This window comes from Amyelois transitella, chromosome 7, assembly GCF_032362555.1.
Source record: "Amyelois transitella isolate CPQ chromosome 7, ilAmyTran1.1, whole genome shotgun sequence".
NCBI classification, from domain to species: domain Eukaryota; kingdom Metazoa; phylum Arthropoda; class Insecta; order Lepidoptera; family Pyralidae; genus Amyelois; species Amyelois transitella.
The window spans coordinates 9,782,186-9,795,823 of record NC_083510.1 but is presented as its reverse complement, the minus strand read 5'-3'; positions in this window follow the sequence as shown (position 1 = coordinate 9,795,823).

Genomic DNA, 13,638 nt, shown 5'->3' with positions numbered 1-13,638 from the left:
AATTCTTTGAAAAATCAGAACTATACTAACCCAAACTAGTAGATTTATTAGTGACAAGAGAAAAATATCCGTGGTAGAGCAAAATTGAAAAAAAAAACATGCCACTTACGTAGTAATTCAATACCTCTAGATATACCATACAACCTTGGTTTACAAGGGTAAACGAAGAAGGGTCTGTAAACTTTGTTACTATTTGTTCCACCGCAGGAATGACAGTTGTAGACAGTACTTGTAAATACGTCGTTTTGTGAAACTCCCAAATGCGTATTGCGATCGATAAGTCTAGAAAGTTGGCCCTTTGAGTTTTAGTGGAAATTAAATTACTTAACATTTTGACATATGAGGCTAAGCATATTTAAAATCATTCATTTATTCATATAATAGTCTATATCCCTTGCGGGATGCTTGATGATAGAATCGAGATTCAAATTGTGACATGTTGCTAGCTTAAAAACAGAATCACAAGTTTATAAGCATATACCTTATTCGCTTAACCTGTCACTATTTGAATCTCGGTTCTATCGTTGAGCCAAATAGCTGAACGTGGCCATTCAGTCTTTTCAAGACTGTTGGCTCTGTCTACCCCGCAAGGGATATAGACGTGACCATATGTATGTATGTATGTACCTTATTCGCCTGGTACGACATCCATGGGAACGAGACGCGAGTGGTCCTATTGTTTCTTTTATTGGTGCAGGGAACTACACGGCGGAATGATTATTTTGTTATAAACTACAGTTTTGCTGAAAACAATCCCAATTATACCGTTATAAGACAATTGGACATTTATGTCTCAGTAACCTCATGGAACAAGTGACTCTGAACTAAATGACCACAGCTATCCCATCATGCGACAACTCAATGGGGCTAGAGGGATGGACGGAATATTTGACTCCCAAAAGTCTGCTTTCTAAATTCTTGACATACTCTTCATGCTTATCGTTAACTTTGATTTTTGTCACAGCTGTCTTTAATATCCACCTCTCTCTCTCTCTCATCCATCTCATCTGTCTTGTCTTCTCATTTTAGCTCCGTAGTCGTGGGTCCGCTTTCCTACTTTTCTCTTTCCACTTTTTCCGGGCTACGCATATAATCTTTCGCGACGTGAAGTCTGAATAACACAATGTATATTTTAAAAGAAACTTAAATTTTCCGATTCTGGCCGAAATTAACGAGTAGACTGCAACACGTCCGCGGGCCGACCGTCGTCAAATTTATAAAAGTCCGTGTTGACAAACTTGTGGGATACATCAAAAGTTGGCCAAATGTGATCATGCCCGCATCTGTGCTAGATGTCACGTCACTAAATTGAGATGTTTCTATTTACTAACTTCTTCTTGTTTTTTTACTGTAGTATTGCTTTACTAGTATATGACCGTGACTCCGCCCGCGAGATATTCCGCTATTTTTGTTTCCCCGACAATTTTGGGTTAACCTTTATAGTGCACCCCTAGGCCGCGTAGATACTTAACCTTAATGTCGAATTTCAAATGTCTATCTTCAACGATTTAAGCTGTGCGTGTCAGTCAGTCAGTGCCCTCTTATATTTTATTTTATATTATTTTATTTTTATCTTTATTAGGGAAACAAACAGTTACATACATACATACATACTAATACATAGTATCGAAAAGACAAAGAAATTAATATATAGAAATTATTATAGTACCTAAGTGTGTTAAACATTTTAAATATTAACTAAGATGATTTTATAATTTTTAGCCAAAAATATTGCACTCCCAAAATTAAATACAAGGCCAAATGTAATAAAATAACTAAGAGAAAAATAAAGGAGCGAACGTACAGATTAAACATTCCTCGGGCGGATGTGTCCAACTTGTGTCCACTGCGTTCCAATTACAGTAGACTGTGGGAAGATAATAGAAACAAGCCAATATTTATACTAATATTTTAGAGAAAATTTATATTTAAACTAATTTTTTGTTACAAAACTCAAAAATCACTGGGACCGGTTTATATTACATACGGTTCAGAGATTGAAAAAAATTTCATGACAAATGTGTTTCTAGAAATTTCTACGGAAAGGAAGCTAGAATTTGATGAAGATATTCAGAGATAAACCTTGAAACTTTTCTACAACTTACAAATTGAGGTTATCTCCAATAATAAATTTATGGAGGAGAAAGTGTTCTTCTGTTTTGAAGTACATTAGCTATCTTTTATTATATCTACGATGCAGATTTCATGTTCAAACCACTTAAAATAAAAATAATTATTTATATATTATTTATTCAAAAATATATATTTTTTTTATTTTTTGATAAAAATGTGAACTAACTTCAAAACATCACTCTTACAAAAATAATGAGAAAGTGTATCTCCGAAGATCCTAACAGATTGTATCAAAGGCCTACTAGTTTGTGAGAAAGTCGCTTTTTTATGCTTATATATTATGTAAATATTATGTAACCATCCCTTATAAACTTATTCATCCGCCAATTAATTAATCATATCTTCTCTTTGCTCTGATCCAAACCTAGAGTGGAACTCAAGTAAATGGACGCCTGGCGCCCCAGATATTCACTAATCTAGATTATTTCAGATATTAGTTTTGTATTAGGCTGATGTTGTAATAGATTTTGCGAAAAATGTAATGGTTTACCTGAACACACACAAATAAATGAATGAAGTGTATTTTCTTTTTTATTCAAATGTTACCGTCCTACTTCTCATTTTCCCTGCATCACTAGATAGAGATATTAATTTTGTTTTAAAAATAGAAAAGGGGAAAATGATAAGCTCTTAGGATAAACCAAACAAAAAATAAGGAAAGATCAATGAAAAAAGAGGAAATCCTAGAAATAAATATGCGTTTAAATTACCAGGAAATAAAAACGGCTCAACCGATAAAGACTATGTTCTTAAATATGAGAAGAACAAGTAAAGTATAAAAAACTGATAAATCTCACTACTTATATAATGTATCATGAATACTTTCAGTTCATGTTATTTATAAAACGTTGTATTTCTTTTTGACAGATATTCCTTGATAAATAAAAAAAAAATTTGCAACTTATCATGATAAAAGCCTGTCGTTTGTCCTACATGATCACAATGTCGGCATTTTAGTATCGCTCTGAAAGCTCCGGGCCGTCGTCACAACTTCAGCTGAAGTTCGATTCCTCCCAAAGATTAATTGTTCAAATCACGCCATTGTTCCTTGTTGTAGACGCTTTCGGGGCCTTTTATGAATTTCGCCAACCATTGTTTTGGTCCGGATTTAAAAAGTTTAAAAAAGTTCTTACATACCACCCACCGCCTGCTCAACCAAAATATTTAATCGCCACGATTTTGCATCTTATGTTAATAACTATAGAGGCGCGTAAATTTTTATACAGCTTTTTCATCGGCAAAATTGAAATTGTTTTCTAAATAACGAGGTCACGATGTTTTTTTGCTTTTGGTCGGTCATTTAAAACTTTCATTAGTGAATTCGAGCGCTAAAATTTTTATTTCATATTTCTTCAAGTTGTTTAATTAAATTGAGACTGTAGTGCAAGTTGCGTGTGGAGGCTGCGCTGCGTATTGTAATTAGGTTTTAATTAAGTTTCGTGTTTTCTTTCACAGGCCATGGAAGTTAGTTGGTGATTCAATTTGTTAAACTTCATTTAAAATTAAAAACCAACTGTCATTTTCTTTTAAAATTTCTTACTTTTGAAGTAGAGCGACTTTATATTTTTTAATTATCATTCCACTGGCGATAGTTTTGATTGGGACCTCTAAGGAGGTGCTTCTATGACCAATATCAGTCAGGTTTTTATTTGTTTTAGTCTGAGCTTTTCCTTTTAAACACGTGTAAATTTTTCTTTATATCTAAATGCGTTTAAAATTAAATTTAAATTTATACCAAATACCTAACTGCGGCCTTATGATTGTTTAAAAAATCATTATGAATTTTTTCAACATCCAAATTAGCTTTCCAAAGATGGCATAATTGAGTATATCAAATTTCAGCCTAATTAGTTTTGTGTTTCTGACTGTGCGTTAAAAGGTAGAACATAATAAATAAAGTCCATCCTATTTTACATATTCATTTAGGCAAATGACAAAATTCTTGTTTCAAAATACTCGACCTTTACTCAATTTTCATCATGCCCACACATAATCCAAACGTATCATAGAAACCTTAATTTAAAAAAAAAAACAACCTTATTATATTCTTAAAACAAAAGCAAATTTTATTTCTTAAACTAATAAAGATTATAACACCCAGATTACATACAAATTCCCAATGCGGCCGGGCCATTAGTAGCGGATATACAAAATTTCCATACGCCAGCGCAGCGTCTCGGTAGTTTTTCGGTCTTCCTAAGTTGTCGATTTGTTATGTTAAGCCGAACCCTATTCCTACCCGTGTCCGAATAGATTGACGGATGTGAATAGATCAAGGGAATTTCGTACTTTTGTTGTGAATTTACAGTACAACTAATGATATTAAAATGGTCTGATATTTCTCTGTAACAGTATGTAATAGCTACTCAGGAATGAATCGTTTCTTTACACAGTTTTCATTTGTTTTACAAATATATATCTATAATAAATCGTGTGGTTTTAAAGATTAGGGCATTTCTCATTGATGCAGCTGCTACTTTTTCTACGCAATATGTATTCTAATAAAATTAGGATTTTTCTCATAGGCAATGGGCAAGCTATCTGTCAATCCATATTAAACCGATTCAGTCTTAACAAGTTATAAATAGTAGTTATTTTTATATGTTTGTTTTGGAACCTTTTCTTTATATTGAGAGCTTAACCTTTTGCATAACCTGACAATGTAAGTTCGTTCTCTCTAATGCTCTTGCAAATTACTGTAAGTACTAGTATTTTCGCGTGTACATTAAGTGGCATGCAGTTTTAGCTCAAAGTTAAACACCAGGCCTTTGACAAAGTCAATTTCTCTACTAGTTTCTTTACCGTACATAAAACTGGAATGGAATGCTCTATGGCTATTTAAAAATCATCCAAATTTTATAAATAACCTTATTTTATGATCTGAACAACTTTTCAAAGAGTTTAAAATTAATTTTGAACCATAACCATACAAAATTGGCATTCAAAATACCTTTTTGTATGAAGATTCGGAATGTAAGTTTTCAAAACATTACAAGTTTGGTGTTATAAAGAGCAATAGTTTGGTCAATTATTTTGACACCAAATGGAAGTTCTTATTTGCTTAGTTACTTCTTACGACATACACTAGAGATAGACTAGTCTATCTCTTTTTTCCTATACTAATATGACAAAAATCTAATAAAATCCACCTGCAAAACTCCGTACAACTTGAGGAACATCAAAAAGGATATAACATGTTTTGAGGTAGTACATAACATTACATTTAATATTCCCATTCATTCTATATATTAAGAACAAGTTAATAATTGTCAGGGCGCCTTGTCCAATGGGACACTATTACGGTACAGTGGAAGACAAAATTAATCAAGAGAGGACTGACGCATTTGTAAACTTCGAATGTTTTACCCCACGGGTCGGCCACGAAACCGTAAACTACTCTTATTAATACCATTTTTACCCTTACCAAAGATGTCAAATGCATGAAATAAAATCTATAAACGGGCAGACAGGCAAAAATGAGTAATAATTTAAAAGTTTATTTTTCATTGGAAGCAATAAAGTATAAAAATACGATCATACTTCCCTGGGAATTACCACGATTCGAGATCAGGTAGATTAGCTAGGTGACGTCAAATAGAGTCATTAAAAATTTATCGATATGGATACGTGGAGTGTACGAGTATATGAGCTTATTCTATCTGACAGATATTACGCCGAGGCTTATAATTTTTGCCTTTGCATGGTACTTCAAAGGTTTAAAAATCGAATGCGTCACAAAATTTACACATACATTACACATCAAAAGGCATCCATGGCCGTCAAATAGTTTATAATGTCATCGGACCACCAACTTGATTCGGATTTTTTTAAATTTCACATACATACATATAGCCACATCTATATCTATATGTAATATTATAGGCCAAATTCAGCTGTTTGGCTTCATGATAAAATTGAGATCCATGCAGTGACAGGCTGCTACCCCATCGTCTAAAAGAAGAATCCCTAAAGCAATATTTTCAACAAAAAAAAAAACTATCTCAGCTAATTCGCTGTTCTCGTGGCCACACACCGGGTTGTCTTACAACAGTTAAAGTGACGGCTCCCTCCTTAACACGAGTTGAACACATTGACGCTAACCCCGCCCGACATGTTTATACTCCGTGTATTGAGGGCCGCCTCTTAATTAGGGTTCTTTAAATAACACCCATTCCTAAAGCCTTTAAGTACTGTTCAAGTTAACGTTTAAATTTAATAGGTATTGTTTTAGTGGTGTGGTTTCTGATGGAGAATAGGATCCTCCTGAGTGTATCTTCGATTAAAGAGGCGACTCAAGGTTTACTTTAAGGTTACTACTTTGTTTCCTATTTACACCAAATTTCAGCTTTATACGAATCCAATCTAAACTGTTGACAAACAGACAATGATAGGAAACCAGACCAATATAGCGAAATTATATCACCAACTATGTAGTCTTATAAAAACTGTTATTAACCATTTTTTTTTTCAAAGTAGCAGAAGCTCTTCAATTTAAATTTTTCTATGGAACCCTCTTCTTTTATCTATGCATACAAAAAATTAAAACCTCATTCCCGTATGGATAGACAGAGACATCTTTCCACTTGCCACGCTGCCTGCATATTTCTTTGAATTTATCCACATTGACGCTAACTTATTAGTTTTTTCAAGACTGTTAGCTTTTTCTACACCGAAAGGTATGTAGACGTGAGTTTATGTATGTATTAACTGAAATCTAAACTTGACGCCACATGCCTCGTTGTTGCCTCGACATTAACTGACCATTATACTGTTGCTCTGAGCTTAAACCTAAAACAATCCCTCCCAATTACCAACACAAATAAACATAAAATTGACCTCATCGATCTCGATTCAAAAATGCAACAACTCGTATTTGACCCCGTCTTGGCCAGTGACGACCCTAATACAGCTACTGACATCTTTATAGAATCAGTGTTTACCGTTATTAATAACTGCACCAAACAAGCTAAGACTCCAAAAAGGAAGGTAATTCAAAAACCTTGGATAACCAAAGGCCTTTTACGTTGCATTAAAAATAGAGACAACCTGCACAAAAAACACAAAAAAGACCCCGGTAATGACGTGATTACGCTAACCTATAAGCGCTACAGAAACTTCTGTACGCTCATATTAAAAAAAGTCAAAAGAACCTACGAAAAATCGCAAATAGACAATGCCAAAAAAAACTCAAAACATCTCTGGCAAGTTATTAAGGACATTAATGGTATTAATCGTTCCCAAGACCACTCACAAAATCTACTGAATGAAAACTGCCCCAAGGATAGTATCAATAATATAAACTCATTTTTTGCTACAATTGGACAACAACTGTCAGACCAAAGCCCTCTAGTGTGCCGGGAACAAGACATATCTCACCAAACCAGACATCCCACACCTTCCCCAGCCCATAGCTTAATGATGGCTCCCGTCTTGGAGGAAGAGGTCCTACAGCTCATCATAGGGCTAAAAGAAAAAAGTGCGGTTGGTTTAGACCAAATCCCAAGTTGGATAATTAAGCGATACGCTGTTCTACTGGTTAAACCAATCACACACATATGCAACCTATCAGTTACGCATGGCATTTTCCCCTCAGCCTTCAAGACAGCTCTCATAAAACCTATCTACAAAAGCGGCGAAAAGAGCAGAGTCGATAATTATAGACCCATCTCAATACTCCCAGCTTTATCAAAAATCCTGGAACGGATAATGAATAACCGCCTGATCCAATTTTTAGAATCCAATAAACTACTATCCCCATTCCAGTATGGATTCCGAGCCGGTAGGTCAACTAGTGACGCAGTTCAGGAATTAACCAATGCCATCATCTCCTCCCTAGATAATAAAGAGAAATGTCTTGTAATATTCCTCGATCTAAAGAAGGCATTCGACACTGTCCCCATACCACGCTTACTAGGCAAACTAGAAAGAATAGGAATTAGGGGAATTACCCTTTCACTGTTCCGGGACTTCTTGACCCGCAGAAAACAAAGAACCAGAATAGGAAACTGGACCAGTGAAGAGTCAGAAGTAACATGTGGTGTACCACAGGGCAGCTGCATCTCTCCTACCCTCTTCCTGGTCTATATTGATAGTTTGTGCCGAATCCAACTTGACAGTGGTAGAATTTTTGCCTTTGCAGATGACACTGCACTCTTCTTTAAAGGAAATAATTGGGACGAAACGTTCGACATAGCCCAAAATGGACTTCACTTAGCAAACAACTGGCTTACTAGCAACCGACTGACTCTTAACACAAGCAAAACCAAATACGTTACATTCTCATTCAAAACTAATCTACAACCGCCACCAACCTTCACCTTAACCGCTCACGATTGTAACCAAATGTTCCAAAATTGTACATGCCCCCAATTAGAAAAAGTTGAACACTTAAAATACCTAGGAGTCATTATAGACCAAACCCTATCGTTTAAACAACATACGGAAACCCTAACAACTAGACTGCGCAAACTAGTCTATATATTTAAAACTATTAGACATATATCCGACCGTAAAGTGATACTGATGGTGTACAACGCCCTATGCCAATCGCTCATCAACTACTGTATTACCACATGGGGGGGAGTAGCCAAAACACACCTTCTAGAAGTCGAAAGAGCCCAAAGATGCATTCTTAAGGTAGCAGCGAGCCTCCCCTTTCGTCACCCAACTGATGAACTATATAAACATTGGGACGTACTCACAGTCAGACAATCATATATATTACGCATCACCCTTACACAACACTCTTACATCCAATATGACCCAAATAAATTCATAGACAGGCGACGGAACAGAACAGTTTGCGTAATACCCCCTCTCAACACAGCTACTGCAACTTCTTTCTTCTTTTACCTTGGACCGTACATTTACAACAAAATAAACAAACATTTAAATATATACCCACTACACAAATATAGCTGTAAAAAAACAATTATAACCTACCTAAAAACATTAAATTATACAGACACAGAAAAGCTACTTGAACAAATTATTTAGCACAACCACCAATGCAATTCCTCACCACTAAATCTTCCTCCAAATAAAAAACCACTTTCGTACACATAAACAACACATCCTTCTCACAACCACACATACAATACAAATTAAACAGCCCAAATATGTTAGTACCTACTCAATCAAATCCATACATACATACATACATACATAAAATCACGCCTCTTTCCCGGAGGGGTAGGCAGAGACTACCTCTTTCCACTTGCCACGATCTCTGCATACTTCTTTCGCTTCGTCCACATTCATAACTCTCTTCATACAAGCTCGGCGGTTTCAAATAATTAAATTAATAGTTTCAATTAATCAAATCCATATTAGTACCTAATCATACAATACTTATATTATTTAATAATAGTTAACATAAGATAAAAGTATAGATAATAAATGCTACGAGTATGTAGTTATGTGTATATGTGGATGTATAGATACATATATTTATACATGTATATGATGTATATATATACGTTCATACAAATTCATAAGTGTATCCGTAAACGATACATATTCAAGCACCAGTGACTACAACAAGTACTCCAAGGGAGGGGCCTAGTCACCTGTAGGACAGGTTTCTTAGGAGACCTATTTCAGGGACTAGTCTCTTCACAAAGTGTACAAGTTCGTTCAAGTCTCTGACTTCAGAACTTAGTTAAGTTATCTATAGCGCTTCCTTCCTTATGTATTTATTTGTGAAGAGAAAATAAACGTTTTTTTATTTTTATTTTTTTTTTTTTATTATATTAATACCAATCAAGCAGGCACTTCGGTCAAGGGCTACTCTTTACCTAACCTTTCACCAAGGACGTTCCCAAATTGTATTTATATATAAACAAAATTGTCTAATTTAATCTCAGACTGTACTGCTTGAAGTTCCTCACCATAGATTATCTTATTACGTTACAATGTTACCAGCAACTGACAGTTATTAACACGACAGAGTATCGATTTCAGTGGCGTCGGCGGTAACTCGATAAGGAATCGAGTCGAGTATTATAAAAGGGACTTGAGATGTGATCGCATACACAATTCCACGTTGTTTGCGAGAAGAGAGGTTTAAAATAGAAGCAGAACATGATTAGTACCTTAAATCGTCCAGTTTGCATGAAGAGAATTATGTTTGTTTGTAATATCTTTATTGCATAGAAATTTACACAGTAACAAGAAAACAGTAAGTACATATTTATAAAAGAAACAAATCACTTGCAATGGCGGACTTATCTTATTATGAATGAGAATAAAGCGAAAGGAAGTACGTAAGGTTCTTGGCAAGAAGAAAGATATATTCTCTGTCTACCCCTACGGAATCAAGGCATAGTGCCTACTTCTTACATGATTACAGACACTCAGACACAGATAAATTTTTATATTCCCAATTACAGCCTTTGTCGCTAAGGTTTTTGCTTGTGCATACAACTAATGACAACACGTCTAAATAATGAGAGGTTTAATGACGCTAAAAGCAAAAAGTACCTCCCAAATAGCGCAGCGGATCGCGAAGTGCACTTAAAGTATTTCAGCGTTTAATTTATTGACTCGAGCGCTAAGTGAATTGCGATGCATCTCAGAACTCGTCAGAATTCATGATAATTCAGATTTCATTACAAATATATGAACATATATATGTATATGTACAAAGATGGAAATATGTAAGTACTCTTTCGCAATGGTTTAAATGAACAGGAAGTAAAATATTTTAATAAATTTTACGAGGAAGACAGGCAATGGCTGGATGGTTTAATGATGGAATGAAGATAAATAGTAGCTGGCTGGTGACAGCCTCAAAGCAAAAATCCTAAGTTTTTAAACGTCTTCAAAAAACGAGGAGGTTTTCAATTCGATCGTAGTTTTATTTTTTATCGTGCTATGAAGTTCCCGACACCTATGGAAAAATCATATGATCATCCCATCTCTTCCCCAGACTTCCTTCTGTTGTCTGGAAGCAAAGAGAAAACATATCGTGCGCCTCTATGTCCTACCCACCATGTCATCAGTCATGATGATATATTTACAAATTTCTATCACAAAAATATTTCAATTAATTTAGAACACAAATCAAACTTACAACATCGGTCAATTTCTAGACAATCAATTATTGCCACAACGCAAGTCTATCTAGATCCAGATAAGATACTACATTTATCGACGGCATACCGAGCTCCAGAGATTGATGGATCGTGCCCCCCTCCCCTCGAACTTTCCACCCCCCATCCAGAAATAATCCTGGATTTTCATCGGGAATTTGTCACTTAGAAACGACACCTCGGGGAGACGATGAGAAATATTATGTTTGGTTGAAAACCTACATGTTTTTTTTTTTATACGGTAAATAGGACAGTGTCGTAAGGTTTTATAAGCTTCATTTAGAATATTTCACTTCTACAGAAATTACAGGACTGGTTTTCACGAAATTCGGCACAAATATAGATAAGGCTTTCGGGAGTATCATAAGCTATTTATTTTTCTGGAATTTCCCACTAAACCCACTGCAAAAGCTAATCTTTCTATATACATAGATATAAAAGCGCAAAAACTCATTCATTTACTCACTGATAATGACATCTCGAAAACTACTTATCCAACATAGATGAAATTTGGCAAGAAAATAGAGAGCAACTTGGTGACGGACGCTAAGAATTATTTTTTATAAATTCCCACGGGAGCATGAGATAACGGGATTTTTCGTTTGATGCGAGCGGAGTCGAATAAAATGAAATGATCATACAAACCATGGTGTGCAATATTGGTTGATCTAAAACCCACGCGACAGAGAAGGAATGTTGAATGTAGGTATTGTCGTAGAATGCGATAATTTCCGCTCGAAATCGAGGAACAGCCCTCAATATCCGCCCTTGTTACACCGCCATGGTGGGGAGAGGATGTCCGGCAAAAATCACAAACCGTTTTATTAATTGGAGACTGGACTTTCATTATTTTTTAGTGGAAATATTTTAAAGAAACAAAATAACTGATTGACTGACATATCAACCCACCGCCCAAAATTAGGTTAGTTTAGGTTAGACATTCGAATTTCGCGTGTAAGTAGGTTCCTTATGTGTTCTAAGGATGCATTAAAAAATAATTTCTCTAATTTCACGCAGTAATTTTCTTTTTATGTGGGTGGATACGTGGGCGTATACTCATGGTTGTAATAAATGATAAAACCAGTTTAAATTTTCTCCTTTAAGAATTATTATTATTCATGCTTTAGATACAGTTACGTAGCTCTGTCTACCCCAAATGGGATGAAGATGAGATAGATATGTGTTATATTTTAGGTAATGTTTAAATTGTGCCCCCATTTACAACACAAACACATTTTATCAATTTTTTTACAATTCCATGCCTGCTACATTTTTGCGCACCTTCTTGAAGAGATTTTTTTTTTATTAGCTGATAAAAAAACAAGAAAGGTGGTATACCACTCATAGCTTTGATAAAAAAAAGTAAATCCCACCAACACAGAACCCCTGGGAGCATTTAAAAATTCCGGCAAAACGGCGAGAGCGTAGCTTAATCAAAAATAACGCAGCAACAAAATTCAATAAAAGGTCCCATAAAACACGTCATAATGAAAAATATTAAATTCCAGAGACAAAAGAAAAATATTTATTTTATTCGCGCCACGAAAGGAACTCATAAATAATTTAATTTAAAGTGAAAGTTGCGCGGAATCGCCGTGTGAGGCGCTAAAAGACACGAAGCGGGAAAATCCTCTGCAATATTGTTTTTTTATTGTATGCTAAATATTTTAATTTTACCTGAGGGATACAAATATGATATTAATTAACAATATTTTGTATATTCTCGTTGCTTCTACAATAATAAAATAATAGTGTTATAGATGTTTTTGATATGCGTCTTAACTCCTGTGAAAGCAAAATCTGTATTCAAACTTTAATATGAATGCGAAAGTGACCAAGTAAATATAAAATTATATCTGAAGATAGATACAAAACACAGAACAATTCAAAAACAATCTTTAAATATCTAAAAAAAAAACATGAATGTTTGTTATGTTATCAAAATAGAACAAAATAAAACATATCTAGGAACACGATCCGATGGTTCAGTGAAGCCTAAATCAATTTAATGCAGGCATAAAAATGATTTAGGTACTTTATAAACGCTCGAAAGGTTAGCGAATGAAAACAATATTTTAAGCCTTTTAAAACATTGAAACGTTTTGTGTCCGACGGAAAATTGTTTTAGACGTGATGAGTATTTTTGCGCTGTTTTTTTTCTGAAATACCTTTGTTGTGTCGTTTTATCACTGTCGGATTGTCATGTCACTTAATTTCCTCTTAAATTGTAGGTAATTGGTATTCATTAAGCATTGGTTTTGTGATTTCAACCGAATAAAGTCCTTTATTTTATTTATAGTACGACCACTTTTGTGATTTTTGATTTCTCCATTCAGTTTTCAAATCGGAAGATTACATTATAAAGGCTACATTTTTATAATTATACGATATAAGTGTTTAACACTAGAAAGAT